Below are 9369 nucleotides of genomic sequence, written 5' to 3'. Positions count from 1 at the left end.
GGAGACTTCCCTGGATGGGAGCTTCCAGTCTTCTCCATGATAAATTTCTGGTATGCAGAAATATGTATGTGCTGTATTTTCATCTCAAGCAGGATTAAATTCATTGTGTATAGAATGCAAGATAGATCACTTTTTTCATGTCAGTTTTAATGGTTTTCTCTTAAATACAACATTATGTCAAATAAATACCGGATTTGTGAATAATTCAACAAGTATATCAGCTATTGTATAGTCTTGTGTTAAAAGAAAATTGCAATAGAAGCAAGACAATGTCAGAGTTGGAAAATCTCCAGTTTCCAGCAAAGTAATCAGCTCCTTACATTTTGTGTGCAAATGTTCTCTTTGGATCCCCTATTTAAAATTTCCTTTCTGGTATTAATTTGCGCTGCTTTTAAAAATTTCTCAGCTTCTGGAGTTGAATGTATGGAAACGGGCATTTTTGGTTGCGGAATTCCAACGCTTGTGACTGGAAAAAGAACTAGAAGTATGCTAAGAGCACAGAAAGACCTGCACGGCCCAGAAATCGCAAAGTAAGAAATTATAAAATATCCTGAAGTTATTTTCCTACACTACTCCCAACCTTCATCTTAAGTAATGTTAGTGATAATTGCAGTAATGCTATTGTGTGGTTTGGGCTCAGGTTAGTAGCTGTTTCCACATCCATCTCCAAAGCAGTTTATTAATAAATTGAGTTGGGTGTGCATTTAATATTTGCTGCTTGGCATGTATAACAGCTTTTCTGGCTGCAGTGCACTAGGCAAAGGTTAATGCAAGATCAGTCCCAGGGTGGTGATGGCATAATTAAACGTTCCCAAGCATGCTTTGAAATGAGAACTTGAGGCCTGGGAAGGTGTGGAAGCATGACGCTGCCTTGCATAGGAGAAGACCTTGGCTGGGATCCAAAATGCTGCGCAAGTACTTCCTCTGTGCTCAGAGAGGCCTTTGGACTCGCTATCCTCAAACAGAACCTCTCCCTGCCACATGGCAAACTCAGGACTTTCAGAAGCGGTTTCCTTTTTGTCTTCAATGGGAGGCTCCTGTTCAAAGAAAGCAATAAAAACAACTCAGTAACGATCCTGCTGGGTGTGCCAAAATCCTTGGGTGTGCCTGAAGTCGCTTTTTGGATTCCAGCCCTTGTCCTGTTTTCACACAGGAGGGCATTTTCTCTGCTTAATGTAGGAATATGTGCATTACCAAGCAAGCAGCCTTTTAACAACAACAAAAAGCTTTATCCCCAAATCAGATGAGATGAATTCTCAATTTAATTTAATTTGTTTTCCTTCTGTTCCTTGCCCAAGCCTTGAGCTAGGGGTAGTTTGTAGAGAGACAGACAGGCAGAAGCGAGGGTCAGAATTTTTTACTTAATATAAAAAAATCCTTGCTGGGTCAATCTAGCTTTCTGTCTCCTGCAGTGGTGGACCCCATTTCTCCTGAAGTAAAGTAGTAATCTTAGCAAGAGCAGAAATTTGTACCAAATGAATGCTGTGTGTTCTGCAGCGCAAATTCCACCAGAAAGAACCAAGCGAGACATGTTGTGGACTTCCTTTATCTCCTTTGCAGAAAGCAGCTGTTTTATGCGTAAGGGTGGGTATATAATTTTCAGCACAGAAACAGCAAGAGGGGTGGGGAAGAGTTAAGCAGCCCCATCCCTGCTTTCATGGGACGCGGGTGGTGCTGTGGGTTAAACCACAGAGCCTGGGACTTGCCGATCAGAAGGTTGGCGGTTTGAATCCCCGTGACGGGGTGAGCTCCCGTTGCTCGGTCCCTGCTCCTGCCAACCTAGCAGTTTGAAAGCACGTCAAAGTGCAAGTAGATAAATAGGTACCACTCTGGCGGGAAGGTAAACGGTGTTTCCGTGCGCTGCTCTGGTTCGCTAGAAGCGACTTAGTCATGCTGGCCACATGACCTGGAAGCTATACGCCAGCTCCCTCGGCCAATAAAGCGAGATGAGCGCCGCAACCCCAGAGTCGGTCACGACTGGACCTAATGGTCAGGGGCCCCATTACCTTTACCTTTACCCTGCTTTCAGCTTCTCAAGAGTGGCTCAAGGAAAATCACACTCAAATCCATGCATTTAAACATAAATAAAATTTAAATTTATTTAGTTCTTCAATATATGGTACATGTTATTAACTGACTTCTTCTGTGTCTCCTCCCCCGTCTTGTTTCTTTTAAAAGTAATCAGCGAAGAAGCTCCACCTAGTGATCAGCCTGTGTTTTCAAAAGCGATGAACTAGAAAGTAAGTGTGAAACTAGGGCCGTACGTTTCTTTCCTGCTTTGAGCAATTGCCTGCGACAACTGCTATACATAAATTTAATTCCACAACGTCATGCTGTAAGTTCATTGCTATAATTAATATACAAATAACACTGGGCTACTCAGTGAGTTACAAGTACTTGATTAGCAGTTTTCTGGAGGGAAATGCTCAAGTATGTCTGTTGAAAAGAGCAAATGCTTTCATGAAATATCTTGACTCGCACAAGCTTCCTGAAGGACAAAATTGTTTGGGGTCATTTTGTGGATGTCTTGAGTGCAATTACTGTATTTTTCGCTCTATAGGACGCACTTTTTCCCCTCCAAAAATGAAGGGGAAATGTTTGTGTGTCCTATGGAGCGAATGCAGGCTCCTTGGCTTCAGCAAAAGCAACGCGAAGCCTCCAAAGCGCAGAAGGAGCGCTCCCTCCGCGCTCTGGAGGCTACGCGTTGCTTTCGCTGAAGCCTGGAGAGCGAGAGGGGTCGGTGCGCACCTGGCTTCAGTGAAAGGAACCCGAAGCCTTTGGAGCACAGCGCGAGGTCCCGCTGCACTCCAAAGGCTTCCGGTGGCTATCCCTGAAGCCTTTGGAGCGCAGCGGGACCTCGCGCTGCGCTCCAAAGGCTTCAGGGTTAGCTGCGCAAAGCCTCCACAGGACAGCGGGGTGAAGGCACCCCGCTGCCCTGCGGAGGCTTGAAAGGCTGTCCCCGAAGCCGTTCTAGCTTGGGGATGCCGGGGCTTTATGGGGAAACCCCGGGCTTCCCCTTTCCCCCGACACTGATTTGATTCAGAATATTTTTTACTTGTTTTACTCCTCTAAAAACTAGGTGCGTCCTTTGCTCGGGTGCGTCCTATAGAGCAAGAAATACGGTAGTTCCCGCTGAACACACGAAAGCTACTGGCCAGTGTTGTTGCTGCAAAGGTTTAAGTTACAGAATCTGCTGCACAGCAAAAGTGATTGGTCGTTACAACTGAGCCTCCACTCTCCCCAGAGACTAACTCATAACTACTATCAGCTACTCATGCGAGAAAAATTATTTTGTGTGTTTCAAATTTAGTTATGTTTGGGTGGGTGGGTGGACAGCTGTAAGTATGTTGCCCCACTAGGTACCACTAGGTGGTGCTCATGCTTAACACAGTAATTTATTGCGGCTGCCTGAGAAATGACTTTTCATAGTGAAACTTTCTATCTTAAGGAAACTTTCCTTTAATTATTACAAAGGTTTGATGATTAACTTTAAAGAAAAACAGGGATATTTTTTCATAATAAGTATGAGTATTTTAAAATGTTATATGCGTTAATCTCAGCATTGATTTTAACAATGTTAAAGATATCCAAAAGATCAACTCATTTTCTACAAGCCCTCTTGGGTGTTAAAAGACTATCCGAGTGGGCCCAGTTGGTAGTTCCACCACTAAATTAGTTGCGAATGGAGGTGGAAGCCCTATAGTTATTAAATTTGTTCCCCACAGAAGTGAGTCTGGCCCCTTCATTATGAGCCTCTTTGCACATTGAATGGTAAGAAATTGAAATTTATCTGTATTTCATGAGATTTATATACTGCTTGGTGGTAATAAAATGTCAAGGCAGTAATAATAATAAAAAAGCTAAAAACAACTATTGAACCATAATTAAGATCAGTGATAAGCTGATGTCCAGGTTGAAACACACGTCCACATTCTATGCAATAATGAAACAAGCAATTCTATATTTATTGTTCATTAGAGGTTTGGAGCTATGTCACTGCCACCCAACCTTTCTGAATGCATTTTGATACTTCTTTAAAGCTGAAATCTGCATCAGAAACACTGAACAAAGTCCAGGAGATTGTGGGTTGAGCAATCTTATACTTAGCGTTCACCAGTTCAGAGAGATAGCACTGCTATGTTGGTGGGATGGCTTGCCAAATCCTGTGCCCCTTAGTTTAGGCAGAGAGGGTAAAAATGAAGAACAGTCACAGAGGAAACAGAAATGAAATATATATATATTTGGTAGAGGAAACATGTTTACAAATATGCATCTACATATGAATCTTCAGGCACACTACTCCTTTTCCTGCATTGCAGGGGGTTGGACTAGATGACCCCTGAAGGACCCCTTCCAACTCTACAATTCTATGATTCTATTATTATTTTGCAAATTAATATGAAAGTGCAGTGGAACAGACTTATGGGTGAGTCCATATGAAAGTGACACAGACTAGAATTTGACTGATCTGGCTATTCTTACCCCAGAGTGGCACTCACTTTATTTGGTTTCTTGATCCGAGATCTACAATACAGGACGGGGTATAAAAATTAAATCAAAAATTCAACAAAGGATTAGTGGTTACTGACAGTCAGTTAGATTAGCTGTCTCCCCGTACATTTGCATAATATCTTTGCACTTATGCACAGACATCTTTGGCCCCTAGCCTATGTATTTTAAATACATTTTGATTATCAAATAAAAATTTCCTAATAATGAAGAATCAGATATATGGGTAGCATAGCTTATGGGATAGGATACAGTATTGCAAGAGTACGCTTCCGCTTAGCACAATAGAACTTCACCTTCCTCTCCTCTCCCCTGCACCCCCCCCCCCAATGCACTCCCAAAATCTTTTCCGGAGGGTCCACCAAACCCCCAGAACAGATTCTAAGGGTGTCAACAGCACTGGACACATTCTGTGTCTTTGGCAGCACTGCAAAAACATGCATGGCTTATACTGGACGTCGTTTGCCAGCCAAACCACTGTGATCTATTTACTTACTGATCTATAATTGCCTGCTCCTCATTAATGCATTTCCCTGAACTTTGCCTCGGCAACTGGGGATTTCCATCATCTCCTGGGGAGATTTCTTATAACCATACCACATGCAAATCCCTGCTTTCTGGCACAAAGCTATAAGCAAATCATAGCAAGAAATGTGCGCCGATTATGCTAATCCAATGTTGCGATTGACATTTTGGCCTCTGAACTCCTCATCCATACATCTACATCAAACATGGCAATTACAAAGCATGACAGCTGATGTCATGCACCATATGCGAACCACTGTTAAAAGAACAGTTTAAAAAGGGATTGTGCATTTCAAAGCGAGTGTTGTGTGTGCGCTTTTGCTTGAGAAACCTGGGAGTACTGCTAGATCTAAGAAAAGGAGGAAGAAGCTATATATTTTTTCCACTTTCAGCGGTGGTTCTGTACATTTTATTTATTTAAAATATTTGCAGGCCATTATTCACGACCAAAATGGCATTGCAGAGCGGGTTACACTATTAAATCCTTCAAACGCCAACATGAAACAAAAAAATAAAGCAGCAAAAACAGTAAATTTCATCAGAGCAGGCTTCTAATCCAGTAATGACAGCAATATCCAGGCACATAAACAAGGTACTTCCAGTTCCTTGATTCTCAGAGAATTATATCTTATCAGCAGGAAGCATACTTAAATTGTATCATTAGGATTTTGAGATTCCCTTGTTATGAATCATCAGATTGTTATGGGAAGATGAGGTGCATTTTCAGCTCCCCCCTCCGCGTAAAATGGTACCTTTCTACTGTATGCCACTTTTATCTGTTTTAATGGTGTGCTATATGGGTTGTGAAGAAGGACTGAAAAGAAGCATGGTACCCCACACCCCTCATTTTTCCTCCTAGCATGGGGAAGGGTTGAGGTGGCCTGCTTCCTTTTCTCTGCAAACAACAGGAGCTGTCCGCATCGCCTGCGCTCCTGAGCAATGTTCCACTGTAAACAAAAGGTTGCCAAATAATGGCAGCCTCACAGAAAGAATAATCAGCGTGTATCCTGGTGATAACTTGCCCCTGAAAAGCTGCCAACGTTCAGATGTGCCAGAACTTCCCAGAGTTTTCGTTTGCAAGGGGCTAGAACAGCCAGTTTGTTCAGTCCCAGAAGAAAACGGTTCAAGCAGAAAGGTGAGGGACAAGACTCAGAAGAAATGAAGATGGAGCACAACCCGCCAGCCTCAGCAGCAGGGAGGAGGAAAACACTCCTGCTTCCTCCCGTCTAGTAGCAAGAGAGAGGTGGTGTGAGCAAAGACCCCTTGTTTAAGAACGCTTTGAAGACCAAAGGGAGACCGCACCTCTTTAGAATTGACACAGCTAACACAATTTTTTTTAATGCGCTTCTACAATGTCACATCAGGGGCTTCAGTTATTCTCCTTTTTTCCTATTTTACAGAAGTATTGTTGTGGTACTGATTTTTCTGATCTTTTCTTATTTTAACAAAATATTCTTCCAGTGTAGGTGTTCTTGAATCTGTGGCATGCTTCCAAGGGATTAGCTTCCCCTTGCATATTTCCTTTAATTAGTCTGCACAATGTGTTGTTTTTCTTAGAGGTCTTCCTCCCAAGTTAGCAATGTCCTTGTTTTCACATTCCTTACTTTATGAGATTTGATCCAGTCCTCCATGGAGATGCTGTACAAAAATGCAACTTTCTTTTTTAAAGGGTGGTAAATTACACACAAGACTCATGATTCTTTTTTACCATTCATTTCTCTCTCTCTCTCTCGCTGTATCTATTATTTATTCTCTTTAAAAACATGATTTGTCTTGCTTTGTTTTATGATTATGGTTTATCCATACAAGCCTATATAGTGGCACCGTACAGAGTTACATGGGTTTCTACCGGGGTGCTGCTAGGTATTTAAAAGATCTGGGATGGCACAGGACAAAGTTTTGCCTCTGGGAAGATTCAGGTGGCTGGGATCTCACTGGCATGGTGCTTTGTAGTGTGCCCAGCCACCTTGTAAGCAGTGGCTGAAAAGGGGGAGGAAGAGACTTAAGATCTGGGATCCAGAACAAAAGACTTTGGGCTTGGGCCCCATTGGGCAACCCCCAACAATGCCCCTGGTTCCTGTCCCCCAAGGAGCTTAAAATCTAATGATGGGAAGGAAAAAAAGGAAGAAAAGTAGTGACATTGGTAAGGATGAATGAAAATGAGCAAATATAGTAGCTGATGTTTAGTTGCTATTCAGAATGTGGATTAAGGGAATAAACCAATGACCACAGAAGAAGTGGGTTTCAAGAAGAAAACCTATAAGAACATTTGTTGGCATCTGTTTGCCTCAAGACACAATAGAGTGCTCTTCCGGCAGTGAAGTCAAACTGCTGCGTTAGCACCACTGGTGTGAATTCTCCTAGGCGCAAGCCTGGGCAGTGTGTATGAAGGTCCTGGGCTGCCCAGACAACAAGACCCACATCTTGGCCTCACTGATGTGGTTCAAAGGAAATCAGAGGTCCTGGGCTGCAGCAGTTGCCAGAAGGAGGTGAACAAGGCGCCATCCAGCTGTCTTGGGGACTCCACCCTGGATTTGTGTAGGGTTTACTTCTTAGCCTTTTCTTCTCCTAAGACATGGGTAGGCAAACTAAGGCCTGGGGGCCGGATCCGGCCCAATCGCCTTCTAAATCTGGCCCGCGGACGGTCCGGGAATCTGTTTAGAATGAATTCTGAGTAGAATGTGTCCTTTTATTTAAAATGCATCTCTGGGTTATTTGTAGGGCATAGGAATTCGTTCATTCCCCCCCCCCCCGAAATATGGTCCGGCCCCCCACAAGGTCTGAGGGACAGTGGACCGGCCCCCTGCTGAAAAAGTTTGCTGACCCCTGTCCTAAGATATCCAGCAAGGCAAAACAAGGGACTTGGAAAGTGGTTGGGTGATGGATAGGTTTGAAGTTTGCGGCACAGCTACAAGTAGGCCAAATTGTGGCACGCATTGGGCTTGTTGGAAATATGTGACTTGTCTTGAAAAGAGGACAGCCAGTCATAAGAGTTCAGGATGGGGGATGGGCATATTTTACTTGAACCATTAAGCTATATGACCCAGATATGCCCCACTGGAGCAAATCACACAACTTAATTTTAGCTATTGACTCATCATCATCTAATTATCTGCTCATGCTTGAGTAGTTCATAAGTTTCTGTTATGACTCAACCTACCTGTCGTTTGTTTTCCTATTTTGCAATCTACCCCTCGTTTAAATGCACAAAGTAAGCGAGGTGGCATCTTTCCTCAGACTAGCAACAGTTTGGAGAAAATTATCTGAGAACTATGTTTTCACTTATGGACGTCTAGCAATGAAAAGATGTCACTGATAAGGCTGAAGATGTTTTTCTTGTAAAAATGTCGTTTGAGAGGAATTCCCTTTCAATATATTTTCTACCTGTTTGCCAGAGGTGGTGCTGGGCAGACAAGTTGCTTTTGCTTTCCCCTTGCCAACTGCAGTCTACATTGGCTACACCTTCCCTTCCTTCCCCTTCCCCTTCCCCTTCCCCTTCCCCTTCCCCTTTCCCTTTCCCTTTCCCTTTGAATAGCTACAGGGGTTCTCAAGAAGAGTCGGTGTTCCATGATTTACCTCTACGCTGCTGCTTGAAAGTCAACTGCACAAAAGCCAACAGAACTTTCTTCAGACAAATCTCGCTATTTTTCTTTCAGAAATCCAACATGGGAAACAAAACTTGCTTCCCCATAAATGCGCTTTACCTTTTCCGCAGCCCCACCCCCTCCAATATATATTTCTGGTGCTACCTCTGCAGTTTAGAATTTAATGGACCTAAGGTAGTCATGTCTGCTATTTTCAATGGGTCTACTCTAAGTAGGACCAACATTGGGCACAACCCAAAGGGTTTCGTTTTATATATATATATAAAAAGATTTGTCCTATGGTTTGCTAACCCTTTCCAGTGTTCATATTGCCCTCTGGTATCTCAAATTTCTGGAGCTACAAGTGTCCCACTTCTCTTCAGAAGGTCACAAGAGGCCCAGGATACATTCCTCTACATTTAAGTCAATGCCAGGGCAGTATCGTAACAAACGAGGTTAATTCGAGGCATGGTCATTGCTAATGGGCTGTTTTAATATGGCTGTTTTAAGATACAGCACCAAACACGTTCTACTTAATTACCAGTCTGTTCACATGGCTCCTAATTACGGTATTTTCTAATTTGCTCATTAAAGAATCTCATTACTACACTGTTCCTTTTTTGTTTTAAGAAAATGGAAGTGCCCATTAACTCACCTGTATGAGACAATCCATACTACAGTACTTAGTATTTTGATAACCCCCCCCCCCCGAAGAAGTGTAATGCAAAGAATTTCCACTAACAGTTAAAAC

The 9369-nt window shown here is 42.9% G+C and overlaps 1 long non-coding RNA gene across 1 annotated transcript; it reads left to right on the top strand.

The window, feature by feature from the left end:
* Window positions 1–556: 556 nt before the first annotated feature.
* LOC308479894 lies at window positions 557–3870 on the top strand. Its single transcript, XR_013987880.1, has 2 exons — window positions 557–1584; window positions 2179–3870. It is a non-coding gene; the product is annotated as an uncharacterized lncRNA (long non-coding RNA).
* The last annotated feature ends 5499 nt before the right edge of the window (window positions 3871–9369 follow it).

The sequence above is a fragment of the Podarcis pityusensis genome (assembly GCF_964106645.2).
Source record: "Podarcis pityusensis genome assembly, chromosome: 6".
Taxonomy (NCBI): domain Eukaryota; kingdom Metazoa; phylum Chordata; class Lepidosauria; order Squamata; family Lacertidae; genus Podarcis; species Podarcis pityusensis.
Note: the sequence above shows the minus strand (reverse complement) of the source record. Positions and strands in the feature narration are given on the sequence as shown.